Below are 20,178 nucleotides of genomic sequence, written 5' to 3'. Positions count from 1 at the left end.
GTCCTCCGTCTCACCTCCCCCGCCGCCCCACTCCCCAACTCGTTAGCCTGAAGTGGAGCGACAGTCCATTCGCCTTTCCTCTCTTATAGGTGATTCCCATCCTTCCTTGATTGTCATCGTTCTCAGCAGTTTTGTAGCAGACAAGTCATTTCCTCTTTGTTCATGAATCTTAAATCATGTTCTAGGGGTCTAGGGCCGGCCAGTTAGTTTCATTTCTCAAACTGGGTTTCCTCCACGGGGGGCCTGACGGGACCGGAGGTGGCAGCCATTCATACCATAAACGTTTATTGCATCAGAGAGAGAGGAGAGAGGGAGAGGGGGAAAGGGGGGGCAGAGAGAGAGATGAGCAATGCGGCCCTCAACCCGGGAACTCCTCCTCTTTTGGGACTCTTTACAGGCACCTTCATCCCTCGATGAGATATTCAGCTGTCAGGCCACAGGCTGAGAATTCATCATCTCTACACTAATTTTTGCTAGGAGCTAGGAGTTCAGCATAATGTTGATCTGTTTTTCTTCCAGCTTTTCCTACACAGATGACAATATTATTACCCTCAGCTTTTACAATGCAAGTCTATATACAGATCACAGGGTCCAAGAGGGCTCCTGAGTCATTTGAGATAATTACCCTTTTTTTTCTTTCTAGGTCTCCCATATCTGTGAATCAGCGATGAGGAAAATAGGGCCTCAGCAAAAGTAAGGGAGGCTTGAAGTGAGCAAAGCAGAGCAGAGTGTTGGCAGGAGCCGAGGGCTGCCACAGTGGGAACATCAAGCAGTGCGTCATCTAAGGGAGCTCATGGTGATGTCTGCCTCCTCTTAGCAGCATCCACACAGGCTGGGATAGTCAGAACACTGTGACTTCGCCAGGGATGAAAATATGCAGCGCAGCCAGGGTATTCTAGAGGTGTGTGGTGTCAGGGTGGCCTGTGCCAGCCTCATTTATTTTTCTGAGTCATTAGAACAAAGCAGTTGTTGGGCTAACCTTGCTGTGACAAGAACCCACAACAAACCCCAAAGCCTCTGCCTCCACTCCCTTTGTTCCCACAGCACAGCGCTGTTGTCTTTTTAGTGGTGTGAACGTCATCACATGGCAATTGATGGAGGAACTGTCACTTCTCTGTGCTGTTCACTCCTCCATGCAGGAACCTTGGCCCAGTTTCTTCTGTGTCTCCAGGGCCTGGCACAGGGTGCAGTACCTAGTAGGTATCTGATGAATAAATGAATGGTTATAGGGATGTACAGGAGGCGTAAGAGGCCCCTACAGTGAAGACAAGTTCAGCAGCACATTATTGTGTCGGTTCTCAACAGTTTGCAGGACCGAAAAAAGGAATAATTTGTCTTTTCTAGAATAGGCAGGTCTCCTGGGGATTGCACAAGGGAAGATGCTGGCCACCTGGGGACAAGGTGGGCAGAGGTAGATGAAAATGGAGGAAGTGACACAGGAAATGATGGTGCTTATCATAAGGAGATTTCAGCGCATACCAGGCAGAGCCCTGGTTCTCCAGAAAACTGACCAAGAGGGCCTGGGAACAGGGCTTGGGGAGGACAGCTCTCAGGGGTGCCAGATCTCAGCCCTTCATAAAGATGCCCAGGGGAACTACGACGCTTTCCCACAGCTGTCCACTAGGGGGAAGGCAGAGGCAGGAGAAAAGATGAGGTGGTCACCAGCCCCTCCTGAGCTGGGCACATCAGGCCTCAGTGCACCCAGGCTACCATCTGACACACTGGGCTGTTTGTATTACTCAGACGACAAGCCCAGGCCTCTCTTCCTGCCTGTCGGTGGCCTCTGTGATTTTATATGGTGTAGCCTGTGACATGAGATACCATGAGACCATGGTAACCAAGTACACAGCTTGGTGTGAGTGTTAATAAACAGAAAAAAGTAATCCCTGTTTGTCTTATTTTACTCACCATTTGTGGTTTTTCTATCCAGGCCTCATGTATCCTTTATTATCCTAAATAATCAAGATGTACCCGAATTCCATTACTTTTTAAAATGAAAAGGTACATGGGGGAAATATACCCATTTTATCCAGCCTTGAAAATAGCAATTATTTCCTTGTGTGGGAATTACCGTTTCCTCTTGCTATTCTGCCCAACACTCAACACATCATCTCAAGGGAAAATGATTTTCTTGATAATTCCCATATGCCTTAAAAAGTCATTTCCTTCTAAGAAACTCCTGATGATGGGAATTCTTAATTGGTTTAAATTTTTCCTAATCCTAAATGATTGAATATAAGTAGCACAACTGTCCTCCTACACAAATTATTCTTCTATACAACTTATCAGGCCCGTAGACCCAGGAATCAAATGAATGAGACTGAGCATAAAGGAATAAACATTTTACCAGGCGAGACCACAGAAATGTAAGTCCTTGTGTAGAAATGCTTCATACAGAATCAGAGGGTTTGAAAGTTGTTTTCCTGCCTGCTTAGAATGTCCAATTTGAAGCCCATCAATGCTTGATAACATTAATAGAAGACTTTGCTTTAATGAAGTTAAAGACTCTAATGAATTGCATCTTTAATTGGAATGAGAATAAACCAACCATATTATATGAGCCAATGGAAAATTGGTAAAACCACCGTAAAAGAAATGGTTTTTCTAATGGAATCAGATTTTTTCTGCAAACTTTTTCAGGCTATAGACTTTTTTGAATGCTATCCCTGATTTCATTCCAACAGCAATCACAGCTGAGAAGAATCTTATAAAGATAAAGCGTGATGTCAAGCTACTTTAATGGTTTGCAAAAGTCTCAAGAATTTTCTAAAAATATGCATTTCAATGATACCATAGATTAGTTGGTCTAAAATGGTTTGATTTTCAATTAAAAACATAAACAGTCTTGGATATATTTGGACACAGATGTTGCTGGAGGTTCCATATTCCATTATTTAAAGGTGTTTCATAAATACAACAAAAAATGTTGAGAAGACACCCTTCTGATTGGGTATTCAGGTTTACAAAGAAAGTAATTACAGGGCCAGGGCCTGAGAGTCAGCCCTCATTCACAGAAATTCTCTTTCACACATCAACATAGTTTGACCTTGATTTTTTTAGATGCAATTAAAGGACATAGATGTAATTCTAATAAACCAGGCTTTAAAATTCCCTGAGGAGTCTGGAATCAGAAATGACAGACTTGATGGACAGAAGCTTGAAGGAGCAACCAACTCTTAAGTAATAAGAGTGGTTTTAAAACACAACCTTCCCTTCTCATTGAGCTAAGTTTTCATCTTCTTTCTAGGGAACGTTTATTTGCTGGGTTCTTTGGAAAATACTCAAATGCCACTTTCCACCCTACCCTCTCCACCCCCTGGCCTTTGGCTTTTGAGTCTCCCCAGTGACATCCTTACCAGGCTCTTAGTGCCTCTGTGGTGGCCTCTGTGGTCAGCGGCCATCTCTGCTGCTAAATGACCTCCAACCTTCCTCGCCTTTCTCTGAGGGCAGGGGCCTCGCTTCTCTTCCCGACAAAGCACTTTCAGTCAACTCTTGGATTTCTTCACGGTTGATTAAACTGTCTGTGTTTATTCAGGATCCTTCTCCTCTTTCTGTGTCCGGCTGCTGACCTTTCTGTGGGTTCATTGTAGAGGAGAAAGCTCACAGGGCAATCCATCTGACTGCTTGTTTGCAGCTCTGGTAGAGATTTGGTCCTGGAAAAGTTTATGAAATATTAGTACATCTTCAAAGCATATGACCTTTGCCCTGGGTAGTGTTCTGAGTTGTTGTTGCTGAGTGAGGTCAGAGGCATGTGAAAGAGAACAACAAGGGTGCCCTGTGAGTTAGAACCACTAGCATCTCCCTTAAGCCTCACCGATGTTGATCATCTTGACTATGGTTCCTAGTAAGTATGGTCTTCATTGCTTGGAAATGGGAAGGAGAGAGAAACTGAAGCACAGAGAGTTTTGTTGAATGGCCAAAAGAAAAGCCAGAACAAATACCCTAAGTCAGCACCCCCTTTGCAGAAATTCTTGTCAGCACGGTTACTAACCCCCAGCCTGCAACCCTGCTCTGGGGCCCTGAGGCTCAGCACAAAACCCCCCACTCCCACCCCTTGCCGGCTCCACGGCACCCAGGCTCCAGGCCTAGATCAAGTGCAAGTTCTACCACATATGGGCATCACACCCTTCACGGAACACTATAACATCTACTTGCTGCACCTTTCAAAGTGACACTTTTGTATTTTGCTTTTGTATTTTGGTTATGAATCTTACCATTCTGATTTGACTGTGAGTGTTTGGAGCATGGGGCCTGTGCCTCTGTATCTTTGCCTGCCTGGAGGCACACAGTGGACACTTTAGTGAGAGTGTGAATTAATGAAGGCTCCGAAGGACACTCTGCAGGCTTTCTCTTTCATCCCTTCAATGCCACCTTCCTCTATGGTGATAACTCTACCCTCCTTCTGTTTCTTGGGATATACTCAGCTCCCAGCCTGTACAATCGGTGTGGCCTGATTTTCCCTTTATTTGTCCATCTCACCTTTATATAAAGTGCTGCCTAGTCATTACTCTCCATCTCATATCATAAACTCTTAAGAGGACAGAGGTTCCGCTGAATTCCCTTTGCCAATCACTTGATGATGACATAGTGAGAGGCTAGATGCTTAACAGATTTCAGATGATGATGCATATAATCAGAGAAGCGCATCACTAGAGCTGGCCACTGCTCCTCTTCAAATTATTTGATGGTCCAGGACTTGCTATATGTTCTTGGTCACCATCAAGCCCATCAACATTTTGTTTGGTTTAGTGGCAGGTGAGTTAGTGAGAGATCAGGAGTTCATTCTCTGAAGGCGAGGTTTATCAGTAGTGTCTCTTTGACCTTCTGCGATTATTCTCTGTTGTGTGCGTTGTGGGATATTTAACAGCATTCCTCATCTCTACCCCTCTAGACGATGAGAGCATTCCACAGCTGTGGCAGCTAAAACCATCTCCAGGTATAGTCACATGTCCCCTTTCAGGGGAGGGGCAAACAGGCTGGTTGGGAGCCACTGCCTAAGGGATAAAGGCTGGAGGGAAAGAATGATCGTAATCAGCATTTCTTCCTTTCTTTGGGGGTTATTTGGTTTTCTAAAATGTCACCAGCATGGTGTTCTGGCCTAGCCATTTTCGGGGAGAGTCGGCCAAAATGCATTTAAATTACACAGTACTTCACCTCTTTGCCCTTTTTTCCCCCTGAGGGGCCATTATTTCCTCCATTAATACCACTGGGCTGGGCCCTGCTTTCTGTGGTTTGATCCCATCTTGTTTTAGGAATCCCACTGGCTTTTAGCAAACTCTGAGGGGCACATGATGAGTGGCTAGAAGAGGCAGCTGAGGGAGGCTTTGAGCAGGGCTGCCTGCTGTCCTGCCCTGGACTCTGCTGTTATTGTGCTTGGGGATTTGCTCCTTCCCTTTGGGCAAAAACTAGATTTTTATCTTGTCCTTGGGAAATAATAAGCCATTAGGGCAATAATTCCTATAAAACAAACTCACCAGAAACTAGGCTATAAACCTGACCAAATTGTTTTAAAATGCATATCTCACCAAAGCTCTTCTCAGGGTTTGGAAGCAGGGCAGGCAGCATGAATATGGTCCAGAGGGCATGCAGGGCCCCCAGGCCATGGGCTCCAGGCCCTGGCTGGGTGCCTGGCCCCTTCTGTCTGTCTCAGCTGCCAAGGGATGACCCTTATGGGCTAGCGGGGAGGGAGGGAGGGAGTCACCTGGGATCTGAGAGGACAGTGAGAGCCAAAAGATGTGCACAGTCTTTAGACATCACTTACAGTTTCTGCTTCATTTACGTGTCAGGTCCTGAGGCCAAGTGGCAGTTACCCCTCCGGAGCATTCACCTCTCCAGTAGACAGCGTGCCTCCCATTATCAGGATGCCTGGAAAACCACAATAGCTGTAATGGGGAATCAGGATGGAGGGAGATGGGTAATCTCATGAGCTATTCTCTTTGGGAAGATCATCTTCCTAGAGATGGAAATAGTCCCCACTACTCCAGGGGAGTGATCACCCACTAAAGAGGGCTGATCGCCCCCTGCAGTCTCTGGCTCTTTGGATCCCCTCATCCTCCCCTTGAGGATCACCTTCCTCTGTTACGTGCTTTCCTCAAGGGTCTGGCCACTGTGTTTGCTAACACCTTGGCATTCTGTGCACAGCTTCCAGAAAACAGGGCTTAATGGGGGTTTCTCCTGAGTGGAGCTGAAGCCTCCTGGCTGCTCTGAATAATAACCCTGGGTCAGGTGTTATTTTTCTCCAGGCTTGTCACTTGGCCACACATCTTGTGGGATATGTCTTCTCCTTGACTGTAGTCTAGGAGTTCCTTGGTGGCATAGAGGGTTAAGGATCCAGTGTGGTTACAGCAACAGCTCGGGTTCGATCCTTTGTTCCAGAATTTCCACATGCCACAGGCATGGCCAAAACACAGAAACTGAAAGAAAAAAAAAAAAAAGAAAAAAGACTAGAGTCTAACTTTGATAGACGTTTCTCCTAAGAGACTGGGAATGTCTTTGTGAGGTTCGTATTTCTCCTAATAGAGGGGCAGAGAAGGAAAAGAACATTGTGGTCCCCATGTTTTAACCAAGGAAAGCAGAAAGCCACCTCTTTTTCCATGACATCAAGATTTCTGGTGCTGTCTTTGGAGCCCTGTCCATTAGAGGGTCTCTCCAGCTTGGATCCTGGTGGGGGTGCAGCTATAGGGGCCTGGCAGTAAGTCCCCAGGATGTGGAAATGCATCAACTCAACCCACTTTTCTGTCACAAACCAAGTAGGGCAATAAGCTAACCCTACTTGAGTCATTCTCACTCCCATTGCTAGGCCTTTGTCAGAGTCCTTTGTCACTTTTGAAAATGTTATTTCTTAGGAAATAAAAGAACAGTATGGCCATGGTTAGTGTTGCTGCTAAGTTCCATTACTGGAGGCACATTTACTATAATAGAAAAATATGAATCTGATCAGTGTGTTACAAAGCCTATTACTACCACAACCATCATCTTTGTCCCCATGGCACCTGTACTTCAAAAGCATGTTCTTGAAAAGCCATTGTGATGGGGAACAGTGCTGTGTGATGCCGATTTCTGTTCAAAAGGAAAGAGAGGAGGGAAAAAAAAGGCCATGTGGTTGCAACAGGGCTCTCTGCAAGTGCTGTTTCCACCCTGGTCTGCTTTGTTGGTCAGAAATCTTTGTCAGGGATGTTCTGTCTTTTCTCTGTGTATCTAGTTCGCATGACTTCTTTTTAAGCCCTGTCTAAGTCAATATTCTTCATGCTCATTTAGCTTAAATGTGCCTTTTCCTCCTTATTGGTGTCTCTGCTTTCAGGGGCTTTCACACTTGGTGTTAGGTATCCTCTACAGATATAAAGAGATGCAGGGTCCCAGTTCCCCAGGATAAACATGGAGCAGCTTTCTGAATTACTAATTTTACTCACAGATTTTTTGAGAAATGTTTTATATGGAATAGTAATGGAACAATGGAATTGTGTTTAATTTGCATAAATTTTAAAGACAAAGCACAATTCTTCAAAAATATGTTGTGCTGTTAGCAGATGCTATAAGCCACCCCTGAGTCTCCTGAAGTGGGTTGAATTGTGTCTCTCCAAAAATGCTGAAGTTCTACTTCCTAGGACCTCAGAATATGAACTTATTTGGAAATAGGGTCATTGTGGATGTAATTGGTTTATTTTTTTCCTTAACTTACCACAGTAGCTTGATTCAGTAGCTTTTTTTTTTTTTTTCTCGCTTTTTAGGGCCAACCCCTCAGCATATGGAGGTTCCCAGGCTAGGGGTCAAATCAGAGCTGCAGCTGCTGGCCTACACCACAATCACAGCAACACCAGATCTGAGTCATGTCTGCGATCCACACCACAGTTCACAGCAATGCCGGATATTTAACTCACTGAGTGAGGCCAGGGATCAAACACCTGTCCTCAAGGATCCCAGTCAAGATTTGTTTCTGCTGGGCCACAATGGAAACTCCTTGATGCAGCTGCTTGATGTGAACCACAGTGCAGTAGCTTGATGTGGAATCTCAGTTCCCAGACCAGGGATTAAACCCGGGCTGAAGCAATGAAAACACCAAGTCCTAATCATGAGACCACCGGGAAACTTGGTAATTAGTTTAGATGAGGCCATAACGTGGGCACCTAATCCAATATGACTGGTGTCCTTACAGAAAGCAGAAATTTAGACCCAGACATGCACACAGGGAGAATGCAATATAAACATTGAAGCAGAGATGGGGATGATGTGTCTACACAAAGATGGCCAGCAAACCCTCAGAAGTTGTACAATATTATATAAGTCAGGTGTATAATATAGTGATTCACATTTTTTTCTTCTTTTTTGGCCGAGAATAGAGTTCCCAGGCCAGGGATCAGATCCAAGCTGCAGCTTCGGCAACACCAGATGGGTCCTTAACCCACTGTTCGGGGTTGGGGATCGAACCTGAGTCCCAGGGCTCCCAGACCCTTTTTTTTTTTGTCTTTTTTGCTATTTCTTTGGGCCGCTCACGCGACATATGGAGGTTCCCAGCCCAGGGGTCAAATCAGAGCTGTACCCGCTGGCCTACGCCAGAGCCACAGCAACCTGGGATCCGAGCCACGTCTGCAACCTACACCACAGCTCACGGCAACGCCGGATCGTTAACCCACTGAGCAAGGGCAGGGACCGAACCGGCAACCTCATGGTTCCTAGTCGGATTCGTTAACCACTGCGCCATGACGGGAACTCCCCAAGACTCTTCTGATCCTGTTGTGCCACAGTAGGACCTCCATGATTCACAGTTTTTAAAGGTTATACTCCATTTATAGTTATTATAAAATATTTGCTATATTCTCCATGTTGTACAATATATCCTTGTAGCTTATTTTATTTTTTAGGATTTTATATTTATTTATTTATTTGTTTATTTATTTATTTATTTATTTATTTATTTATTTATGCTTTTTAGGGCTATACCATGGCATGTGGAAGTTCCCAGGCTAGGGACTGCATCATAGATACAGCTGTCAGCCTATACCACAGTTCACAGCAACGCTGGATCCTCTACCCACTGAGCGAGGCTGGGGATCAAACCCATGTCCTTATGGATACTAGTCGGATTTGTTTCTGCTGTGCCACAGTGGGAACTCCCCTTATTTTATACCTAATACTTTGTACGTCTTAATCTACTACCCCTATATTGCCCCTCCCCCCTTTCCTTTCCCCACTGGTAACCACTAGTTTGTTCTCTGTATCTGTGAGTCTGCTTCTTTTTTGGTATATTCACTAGTTTGTTGTATTTTTCAGAGTCCACATATACGTGATATCATACAGTATTTGTCTAACTTACTTCCCTTAGTAGCATAGGGCCCTCCAAGTCTATTCATGGAACTGCAGATGGCAAAATTTCATTCTTTTTTAATGGCTGAGTAGTATTCCATTGTACATATAAAACACATCTTCTTTATCCATTTATCTGTTGATGGAAATTTAGGTTGCTTCCATATCTTGGTAATTATAAATAATGCTACTATGAACATTGAGGTGCATGTGTTTTTTTGGACATATAATCAGGAGTGGAATTGCTGGGTCATATGGTAGTTCTATTTTTAGTTTTTTGAGACACCTCTATACTGTTTTCCACAGTGGTCGCACAAATAACATCCCACCAGCTGCTCCTGCTGGAGGCTCAGGTTCACATGGGGACTCACCACCCCTACAGGGAGAACCTGCAGCTGCTCTGCTGGCAGCCCCAGGCACTGATGTGCATTTACCTCCGCTGGAGGGAAACATTATACCAGCTCCTGCAGGAGACCAAGGGCCTTAGGAAAATTCAGCAGCCCTGCAGGGAGAGCCTGCACTGATTGCTCCAGCGCCCCCATACTAGGTCCTGTGCTGGCTCTTGCAAGAACCCTGGGCCAGTTTCCAAAACCATCTTCCCCAAGGTCACCTCCGCCCCTGCAAGTGCCCTACCCATCAGCTCCCCCAAAACCCTATCCACCCGCTCCCCTTCCTAATATTTACTCCTCTTACCCTCTGGTATACTTTACTTTATGTTTTAAGAATAAAATTAGAAAGTTGAAAAAAAATAAAAATAAAAAGACAAAGTAATTATTGATGGGAGGAAAAACAATCCTACCAACAGTGGGAGGGTTCTTAATATGTAATTGTTAGCAAGAAGTAATCATTGCCTCATAAAATGATTATGTTTTGTGAGTTCCTGTTGTGGCTCAGTGGTAACAAATCCAACCAGTATCTATGAAGATGCAGGTTTGAGATCTGGCCTCTCTCAGTGAGTTAAGGATCTGGCATTGCCATGAGCTGCGGTGTAAGTTGCAGATGAGGCTCAGATACGGCATTGCTGTGCCTGTGGTGTAGGCCGGCAGCTGTAGCTCCAACTGGACTCCTAGCCTGGGAACCTCCATATGCTGCAGATGTAACCCTGAAAGGCAGAAAAAAAAAAAGATTACATTTTGTTCAAAGGTGTTTTGCAATGTTCATGGCAGGACGAAAGGGCTTGGGCCTTTTAAGAAGGAATCGATTATAGAATCTGAGGGCTGACCAAGGTTGTTAACAACTGTGGAGGCCTGTCCTGCTGTAACACAGTCTAGTCCATGGTAATAAGCCACTGATAAGCGAGGGATCAAATTAGTTGGTGGTAACTAATTCCATATGCAAAGTGGCCTGAGTTATATCTTTTTGATAGAAGAGGATACTGGGGAGAAATCAGTCTGCAGATTTAGTAAGGTTGCTGGACTTATGATTCAGTATCAATAAGATGAAGAGTTAGAATCTGTGCAGATCTCATCTCCCCACCTCCACCCCAGGAAAGCCTGACACCCTCTGGAGAAACCTACAGACTTGTTTCCCCAAGGCACACCTGGTGCACCTCTCCTCTCCACTCAGTGTTGCAGACAAGTGCAGGGGCTCAGGTCTCCCCACTCCACTCACTCTTAGGCTCCCCAACCTCAGGTGAAGAGTCATCACCCTCTCCCTTACTGGATTCTTAAAAAAAAAAAAGTTAAGTGCTAGGTGAAAGGGGGGAGTTTATGACTTCTTCTCTACCTAATGCTAGTGCTGACTTGGGAAAAAAAATATGGCTTGGAGTGAAGAATAGGTATTGGTATTGTAGTCTTGGTGGAAGAAACTAAACTCAAAGTTAACTGAATGAAAATAACAGAGTTGGGAAGATGCGTCTGAGTTTCAGGCTGTCAGTGTGTGGTCTTGGGGCTTCAGGTCAGTGACTTAGCTTCTTTCAGCCTCAGTTTTCCTGTCTGTACCCGTGAAGGTAACAGCATCTACCTCACAGCTGCCTTGTGAGAAATAAATTGGATAATATCCTCCATCTCAGTGCACTGTGTAAATGGTCATATTAATAGGATGTAATATAATATGGAAAATAAACTTAGTGACAAAAATCCTAAGCATATATATTTTTTAGAACTTTGTTCTGAATTTTGCGGATTTTAATACATTCTTAATACATGCATGAAAAAAAAGAATGGGTCCTGTGCTAAACCATGTTTGAATTTTTATATCTCAAGAAAAGCCTAATCTAGAAGTTTCAAACCAGGTCCCAAATGTATTATTCTGCTTGCAGGCTGTTAAACAAGTTTTGTTTGATTGATTGATTGATTGATTGATTGATTGATTTATTGTCTTTTTGCTATTTCTTGGGCCGCTCCTGCGGCCTATGGAGGTTCCCAGGCTAGGGGTCGAATCGGAGCTGTAGCCACTGGCCTACGCCAGAGCCACAGCAACGTGGGATCCGAGCCGCGTCTGCAACCTACACCACAGCTCACGGCAACGCCGGATCGTTAACCCACTGAGCAAGGGCAGGGACCGAGCCCGCAACCTCATGGTTCCTAGTCGGATTCGTTAACCACTGCGCCACGACGGGAACTCCCCCTTTGTTTTTTTTTTTTTTTTTTTGATTTATTTTTTAATCAATTGCCAACATTTAAGACTAGAAGATTTCCTACATAAAACAGAACCCAAAACCTAGGTTGCAGCTTCTCTTGGGTAAATAGAAGCTGAGTTACTGGCACAGCTGGCTGGGACTTCCCACGACTGTTCCCCACCCTGGGCTGTTTGCTCTTTCAGACCAGCCACACCCAAGGCTTCCTCATCTACCTAGTATCACTTTCCCAGTAGGAGGTTTAGAATTTCAAACAGCAACTTCCTTAAGAAATCAAACCCATAGGGAGCCAGCAAGTGCTTCAAGGATGCTCAGACAAGGGTGTCTGGTCTTTTACCCTTAGCTGGGTCTCCGTGGACCAGGTGTGGGTGAATGTGGCTAGCGTGGACAGAGTTTCTTTCTTGTAAAATGAACACGGGATCCTTGTGAGGATTAAATTAGACATACGTAAACACCTTGCAAGAATCTATACTTGGTCAATGGTAGCTCTGAACAGGTCACTCAGGGCATCACAAAGATTCTGATGAAGAGTTTGCAGTTCAAAGTCTGGATGTGACGGCTAGTTAGGCAGCAATCGAGCACCTTAGAGGATCAGGCTGAAGAAGAAGGTGAGACCCCCTGAGACAGTTTTTGAGAACAAGGACACAGTCTTTGGAACTCATACAAGAAGACTTGGGACCCAAGGTGGAAATACCCTTGGTGTAACACAGATGCCACCACGAGTGTTAGAACGCTCAGGAAATCTGAAGTGTCACACACAGCAGATTTGATGTGTATGTGCTTCTGCTCCAAAGAAACATTCACCAGTGAGAGGCCTGTGCATTTGCCCCCAAGCACTCACTTCCAGTGCAAATGCACAACTGACTTCTTGTAGAGAGCCAATTTCCAGGAGCCCAAAAACCTGTGGGGCAGCCTGGGCTTCTTCAGGGTGGGAGGAAAGCGGCCTCTATAACCCTGATGGTGTTATCTTGGAAGGTACCGCCAGTCCCTAGAAGCCATGTCCAGGAATGATCTCACCACCTTCCTCTCCCTGCCATGGATTCCATCCAAGCCTGTATAGGAAGTTGCCTTTCTTCTGAGCAGAAAGGGATCATCCCTGGGTTGAACAAAAGATGAGGAAATGATTAGTGGCTGCCATAAAAGGATCTCGTAAAGCATTTATGTTGTCCCACAGAAAGGATCTTGTTTTTATACATCTGTCTATTTAGTTCACTTGTGGCAGATAGAAGGCAGCCAAAGTCATTTAATGACACCAGGCGTAAGGCTTATTTTAGGAAATGGGGTAGCCAAGGATTTGAGGTTTACTCACAGTTTCTTCCTCCATCTCATGACCTGACAAAAGCAACTCTCACCAAGTGGCCTAGTATTGAGGAAATAGTTCATTTACTGTGATAAATGAGGGCGGTCCCTTAGAAAGAAAACCAGGGCTTTTTTTCTGGTTAGGTCCTACCTTGGAGTGGGGCAAAAGATGCGACAATGAGCCCCACATGAGGATATTGAAGTAAAAAGGGATTCATGTTTGACCGGAAAACATAAGGTCATCTCAGTTCAAGCTATAACCAAGGCAGAGCTTCTGAACCAGGGTGGGAGGGTGCACAGGGAGCCAGATGCAGGAAATTCTGGGCTGGTGCACTTCTTGGTAGGCACAGGCCCGCAGGATGCCTGGGGAGATCCACTGCCCCTACCCAAGCTGTCTGCTCTGCTGAAAGCCTGAATTTCTGAAAATGGCTCCAGGATCCAGGGAATCCCTGGACAGATACTGTCTCCAGATGGACTTTGGCTACTGACTTAACAGTCTCAACAGTTCCCCACAGCTGCTTCCAGGAGATCTCACTGCTCTGCTCCCTCGGTCAGTAGAGATAAGGACACCCCACCCCTATAAACCTTGGATTTGGTAGCTCCTTATTACCCTTTAGGCCTGCAGTCTCACACACACACACACTGACATCCTGCTAAGCATATCCCCTTGATATCTGGACAATCAACTCTGAGCAGAAGCACTTGGATAATCTGAAGCAGTGTACCCCTTGGCCAGGGAATCCCATAAAAAAAATCCTGCCATTTAGTATAGGCTTATTCTCTGTCTGAAATGTGCAGAAATGTAATGGTCTCACATGTGAAATGGTGATGACCAGAGCTTGTCTGTTGGACCAGACAAAACTGAACCTGAGCATTTCTTGAGGTTTCTTCCACTCCTAGCATCTCATGATGCTGAGATCCTTCTAAATACATGCACTCAAAGTGAGTTTTCCTAAAAACAAATTAGGTCTCACACAAAATTACCAATGACTGGACCCAATCTTATTTAGTTCTGGTCCCAGGAGGAACTTGATAATTTACATTTTAGGTGAAAACTCTTTTCCCTATTAAATACTGTGTAAAAATGGCAAGATTCTCGACTAAATATTAATGTTACCATAGCAAACAAAGAGGAAACTATGAAAAGCTGAAAGGGAAATATGTGGCCTGTTATTCCAAAAAAAGGTAAATGCAACAAAAAGAAGAAAGCTGGCCTCATTCTCCCTCCGGAAGCACCACGCAGCCTTGGCCAGCCCCCGGCACAGCCCTCAGGCCCTCCACCATCTCCCACCAGAAAAGCCCTTCTAGGTTCAGATCTTCCAGAGCCTTCAGTACTTCCCATCCCATTATGCGCACAGAGGTTCCTAGTCCCCAAAGTTGGAATCCTTCTTTCAGAAGACTTTTTGAAGCCTGCCTGTGGCTACCTGTGGCTTATCTTATCTTGTGTAGTTTGTATGTGTGTCTCTCTCCATGGCTGGAATTAAACTTCTGGAAGGCAGAGCTGCTGTCCTATCTTATACAAATACACACATTCAATACATTTTTATGAAGTTATGCGATTGAAGAAGGGTGACAATCCTTCTACTCCAGATATGTGTACATACCACAGACTACTTGGAATGCCACATAAGGGTGGGGTTGACTTACCAGATACTGTCAGGATTTCTCAGCTTCACCCTAGAGATGTTTGGGCTGGATCATTCTTTGTTGTGGGGTCTCTCTGCATTGTGGGATGTTTAGCAGCATCGTGGGCCTATACCTACTAGATGCCAGTAGCACTCCCCCTCCTCCCAAGCTGTGACAACCAAAAATATCTGCATACATTGTCAATGTCCCCCGGGGGCAGAAACGGCCCCAGTTTAGAACTGCTGATGTAGGTGATTCCCAAAGGAGGCTGAGAGGAAGTATCAGACACCTTGCCCAGTGAGGAGCCTACACAGACCTACTCCCCACTCCTGTGATCATCATTGTTTCAATACATCAGCAGAAGGCAGCTCTTTATACCTTCTGGCCAAATATTTTACCCTGACAGACTGTCACAGTGCTAGCCAAACACTGGAATCTTCTTAAATGGGGTGGGGAAAGAGAGAATGGAAAAAGGCCCATCCACTGTGAAATTCAAATATCTTTTTTGAGGAGGTTGTTGTCTTGGAGACAGCACAACAGCTACCAGGAGGTGGCTGGGGTCATGCCAGGAAAACTGAAAAGGTAGAAAATAATGACAAAACCTGAAATGAAAGACATGTTTTTTTCTTAGCAGGTTGTGGGGAACAATCACTGCTTAATAATTAGCACACACAAACTTAAGGAAGGTGCACACCTATTCTGGAGCAAGCAGCAGAGCTGTGGCCATAGATGGTTCGAATATTTTTGGTGTGCAGGGAGGGAAGCCCCATGTGTCATCCCCAGGCCTTGGGCTGGGGCCATCCATCAGCCAGGCAGCACAGGCAGTGGGGGCTGTGATGAAGTGCATTTGCTCAAATATGGCAAACTGTGTTCCAACAAACCACCACCCTTGCTGTTCTCTGAAGCTATGACACTGCCATGTTGGGGAGCTGAGTCCGAGTGATGCCCCAGTGGCCATGATAAACTCATACCTGGGCCCGGGAGAGCTGTGGGATTGTTTCTTCCTTGCTGAGGCAGTCAAGATTGGTTTGTGAGGCAGTGACTGAGGCATTATGCATTAACGGCTGCACAGGGACTTGTATTCCACGTACCTCATGCTGACAGTGGAAACTGGAGATGTTATGTGAGGCACTGGCTCTCTGCCTTTCCACTCACACATCCCTCCTCATCGCATCATTTACTTACTGGGGGCTGAGGCCTGCAGCATTGTGCAGACAGTGGAGGAAAGGCCTGAGGTTTGGGGCAGCATGTCTCAGCCTGCTGTAGTGTTCTCACCTAGCTGCTCTCACCTTTGATTTCTGTGGGCTGCTTTCATATTTGGGAAGCCAGTTGGGGGCCTCTGATGAGAAAATCAAAGATTTGAGGCACCAAACAGGTTGTTGACGCTCCTCTCTCACACCAGGAGAGACACTCTGACTTCTTGGCAAGAGATGCAGCTGGACTTGACAGGCCCCATTGCATCAGGAGCAAATATAGTAACAAGGGCAAGAATGACAGGAACTACGGTTTCTGCACTGACGCACAGGTGCTGATGGAAGATTTTGCACTTCTAAGAACAAATCTGCAAAATAAGTATCAAAGGGGACATGGGACCTGGGTGAGGAGCCACATAGCAGTTTGCCAGTCAGAGCAGCCTGGAGGAGTCTGTCTCCCAACCTGTTTCCCCCCTGACAAGGAGGACATGAGCCCTGTGGCAGCTGCCTTGCAGCAGGGTGGGAAGAACCAATTTAAACAGTGGATCTTTTCTTGGAGTCAATGGCTAGACAGTTTCAGGGGGACGTGGAGCCGTGAAATCAGCCGGAGTATTTTGTATGTTTATGTGTGTCTTTGGGGACAGGGGGTAGAAGGCCATCCCTTTCACTATTATTCTCAAAGAATACACAGTAATTACTCTGAAGAGAGTAAGAACTATTGGCTTAGGTCATGAGTGAAAGTGGTGTATAACCCGTTAGCACCCCTATATTAACCTATCATCAGCAAAGCTTCTTGAGGAGAAAAGGGCCACAGAGAAGCACCTACCATGTGTGCAGAACACACAGCAGTAGGAAGACATGGTGCCTGGCCTCCTGGAACTAATGACAGATTTTGAACATGAGATGAGCACAGATCAAAAATTAGAAAGAAAAGGTAACTATAGACCACACTGTGCTGAGAGGTCAGAAGAATTTATGGGCCTCTTACATTCAGAAGAGGACAATGGACTTGACGCGGCAGGGCTGAGGAGGTGGGTGGCCCCAGAGAGTGCCTGAATGAGGATGGGCCCATCTGGATGCAGGGACTCCTGAGGACTGAGGGTTGCAGAGGAGGAGGAGGCTGTGGGCATGAGACAGTTCCAGGGTGATGATTCACCCTGAATGGCCTCCAGGCACCTGGCCTGCTCTTAGCCCCTCAGCCTTGCCCTCCAGATGGCGCTGAGGGGCTCCCTGTAGCCCCCTGGGGGAAGGCACAGCCAGCCGGATAGACCTTCTTCTCCTTAGGAGTGCACCTGAGTGACTCACATGTTCCAGGTAGGGAGCACAGCACGTCTAGACTTAGTTCTTGCAGTGATGCATCCAAGCTGCCTCCACACAGTTAGCAAAGTCCCTCCCTTCGGCCTCGTGGGACCACACCCAGCACTTAGTTACCCTCAAGCACACTAAGCAGATGAAGCATCAGATGATGGGAGGGAAAAGTTGGAAATAATTTCATATTTCAGAAAAGTAAGTGTTCTTCATGGGAAAAATCAGAACATTGTTAATGTCTTTACACATCCTATGGCCTGGTAGTTTCTAATTTCTGCGTGTGCGTGGTGAGGCCACTGTAAGCTGTCCTGCTCCCTCCCTCATGCTCTGACCTTGGCCCCTGATAGACAAGGCTACCCTCCCCAGCTCATCAACGGGCTTGGAACAAATGGCCATCTCCCCACTCCCCTCCAAGGTACTGGAAGGGCTTTCTAGGGAAGTCTTGGCATCTTGCCACAGCCCTGCAGATGTGAAGATCCCCTAGTTTTTTCTAGAATGTGTTCTTGAAGGCAGACATTGACCCTGGTGACCAATGCAGGATCTTTCTACCCATCTTGTGCCCCAAACACCCACTTCCCAATGCAGCAATTAATTAGCTACAGTCCTGATCACCAGGAGTGTTTTAATCAGTTCAATCAGCAGCACCCCAAAATGATTCTCCTAATAAGAGAAAAATTGGGAATATCACACCAGGGCTGCTGCCCTCTTTCCAGAAAGAGCAGAATCTGCTGTTCACTGACCACCCTCCTGTCCCCATGAACGCCTCCTCCCCTAATGACACTCTCCCATTCCAGGAACACCTCCCTGACCCTGTGACTTCTCATGTCCTCTAAGTACAATAAGCCATTGTCATCTTGCTTCTGTCCTTGAGATTTCCCTGCCTTCCTTTTCATCCTGTCACTGTCTGGCTAAATGATGGGATATCCGAGACAGGAATCTGGTCTCTTCCTCCTGTTCCAAGAACCAGATGCACCTTCAGGGCTGATGACCTTGTTCTTCCTCCAGGATGAAGAGTAACTCCCAGCAGGTGGCAGGGAGACAAGGCTGGGAGACAATACCCTCAGGAGGAGACCTCTTGGGACAAGCCAGCCTCCTAAGGTTACAGGTCCTGACACGTGTTCAGTATTCCTCCAATAAAGCCAAGCGATGACAACTTTTGGCTCCTCTCTTCTGCATCAGCTCACTAGGAAGAGGAGACTCCAGCTAGGCAGAAGGCAGCACGTGGGCCCTGGCTTTGGCCTCCATTAGTCCACTTGTTCCCTGCTTTCTTTTCATCAGTCAAAAGCCCAGCTTTGCAGATTAGAAAAGAGCGGGTAGGAAGAGGATAAAACTCAGTTCAAGTTAAAGCAGGATTACTAATTCTAATTGGCTGTTCATACAGGCTTCCAGCATGGTGCACCATACATTGTAGCTCATATTTAGAATTGCTCATGAATCTCTCACCACAGCCTGATGGTCTCGGGGTCTCTCTTCATTTCCATAGAATCCTTTTTCTGTGGGGCATGGAAGGACGGAGAAGCAGGGGCTCAGTCTGGTAAGTGGCTCTGGGCTCAAAGGTTAATTATGGTTAAGTATTGGTGTACTTCCCCTGCCAGGTAACATGGCATGTAGATAGCTTTCGGTTTGTGCTGGTTGTGCCCTGGTTTTCTTCTAGGAATTACTTCTCTTGTATATAGGAAGCTGCTAGTGGAGGTGCCTGCCTTTCCCTGGCCCAAGGTCAGTCACACAGATTTTTTGAGGCCAGTCAGGTCTGCCTTCCTTGGAATCTGAAATTGGAGCAAAACCATCAAAAGACAGAAATTAAGTGGCGCTCATTCCTTATTCACACCTGTGTACCCATGTGACTTGGGTGAGAGGTCCAGTGTCTTAGCCCCTTGGTTCTATGCTGCTTCCTGCCCATGAAGTTCCTCAGTTCCTGTCCATTTTATCCCAGCATCTGAGTCTGGTTTCCTAACCATTGAGAAATTAGCTGCTTTATTTTCTTCTCCAGTAAATTCCCTTTTGGTTTTAGCCAGGGTTGGTTTCTGTTGCTTACCACCTGAGGAGTCCTAACTCACATCCACAATGAACCTGGGTTTATGAGTGTCCCTAAAGTCACACTTGGTTTTGGAATGTTGCCCCAAAGAAGCCTATGAAGTCTTTTCATTTACCTGGACTCAGCAGTAATCATCTCCCAGAATCTATCTCTTTAGTTGCTGAGTTCACACTGGTTATTTGTTGACTGTGGCTTATAACCTGCCTTTTGTTTTTTTTCAGTATTCTTTTGTTCAATTCAGAGTGGGCCACATCTCTCCATGCTATACCTGGGGAACAGACTTGCTTCCCACATGTTCTGCTGTTTGATGCTCCTCAAACACATGCTAGGGAAATGTAAACTGGGACAGCATTTTTGCAAACCAAATTGCAAGACCATAATCAAGAGATTTTAAAATGTTCTTTCTTTCTAAACTAGTAATTCAACTAATTGAGAATATTATCCTAAGAAATTTTCAACTAAGCAGAAGGATGAGTAAGAATAATTATTACATTATTATATTGTAGTACCCAAACTCGAAGACAACTTAAAAGTCCAGCAGGGAAATAAATAACGGTCTAGTCATATGATGGTATGTGATACACTCATTCAGAATCACAATTTTGCAGAATATTTAATATTTATGAAGGAAATTTTCACACTATCTCATGTTCCAGGGGTAAACAAACCAGGACACAAAAGTGTACAGGATAATCTCAATTTGTTTTATTCAAATTGAGAAGGATTGGACCAATATATTAGCAGTGATTATCTCTTGATAGGGTGATGATGGATAGTTTACTAGGAAACCTTCTGAGGGTAGGAATCATGTCCTACTTACAGTTATAGCTCTGATTCCT

The 20,178-nt window shown here is 45.5% G+C and overlaps 1 long non-coding RNA gene across 2 annotated transcripts; it reads right to left on the bottom strand.

Annotated features, from left to right (window-relative positions):
• On the bottom strand, positions 1,382 to 7,702 carry LOC106505729. 2 transcript variants are annotated; one of them, XR_001300410.2, is made up of 4 exons: positions 6,070 to 7,702; positions 5,762 to 5,865; positions 4,480 to 5,008; positions 1,382 to 3,653 (listed from the first exon to the last, which is right to left on the bottom strand). It is a non-coding gene; the product is annotated as an uncharacterized LOC106505729 (long non-coding RNA). The 2 variants fall into 2 exon arrangements; XR_002337734.1 differs by having other exon boundaries at positions 5,762 to 7,702.

The sequence above is a fragment of the Sus scrofa genome, chromosome 13 (genome assembly GCF_000003025.6).
Source record: "Sus scrofa isolate TJ Tabasco breed Duroc chromosome 13, Sscrofa11.1, whole genome shotgun sequence".
Lineage (NCBI taxonomy): Eukaryota > Metazoa > Chordata > Mammalia > Artiodactyla > Suidae > Sus > Sus scrofa.
The sequence above is the reverse complement of the archived record's forward strand: the minus strand, read 5'-3'. Positions and strand labels throughout refer to the sequence as shown.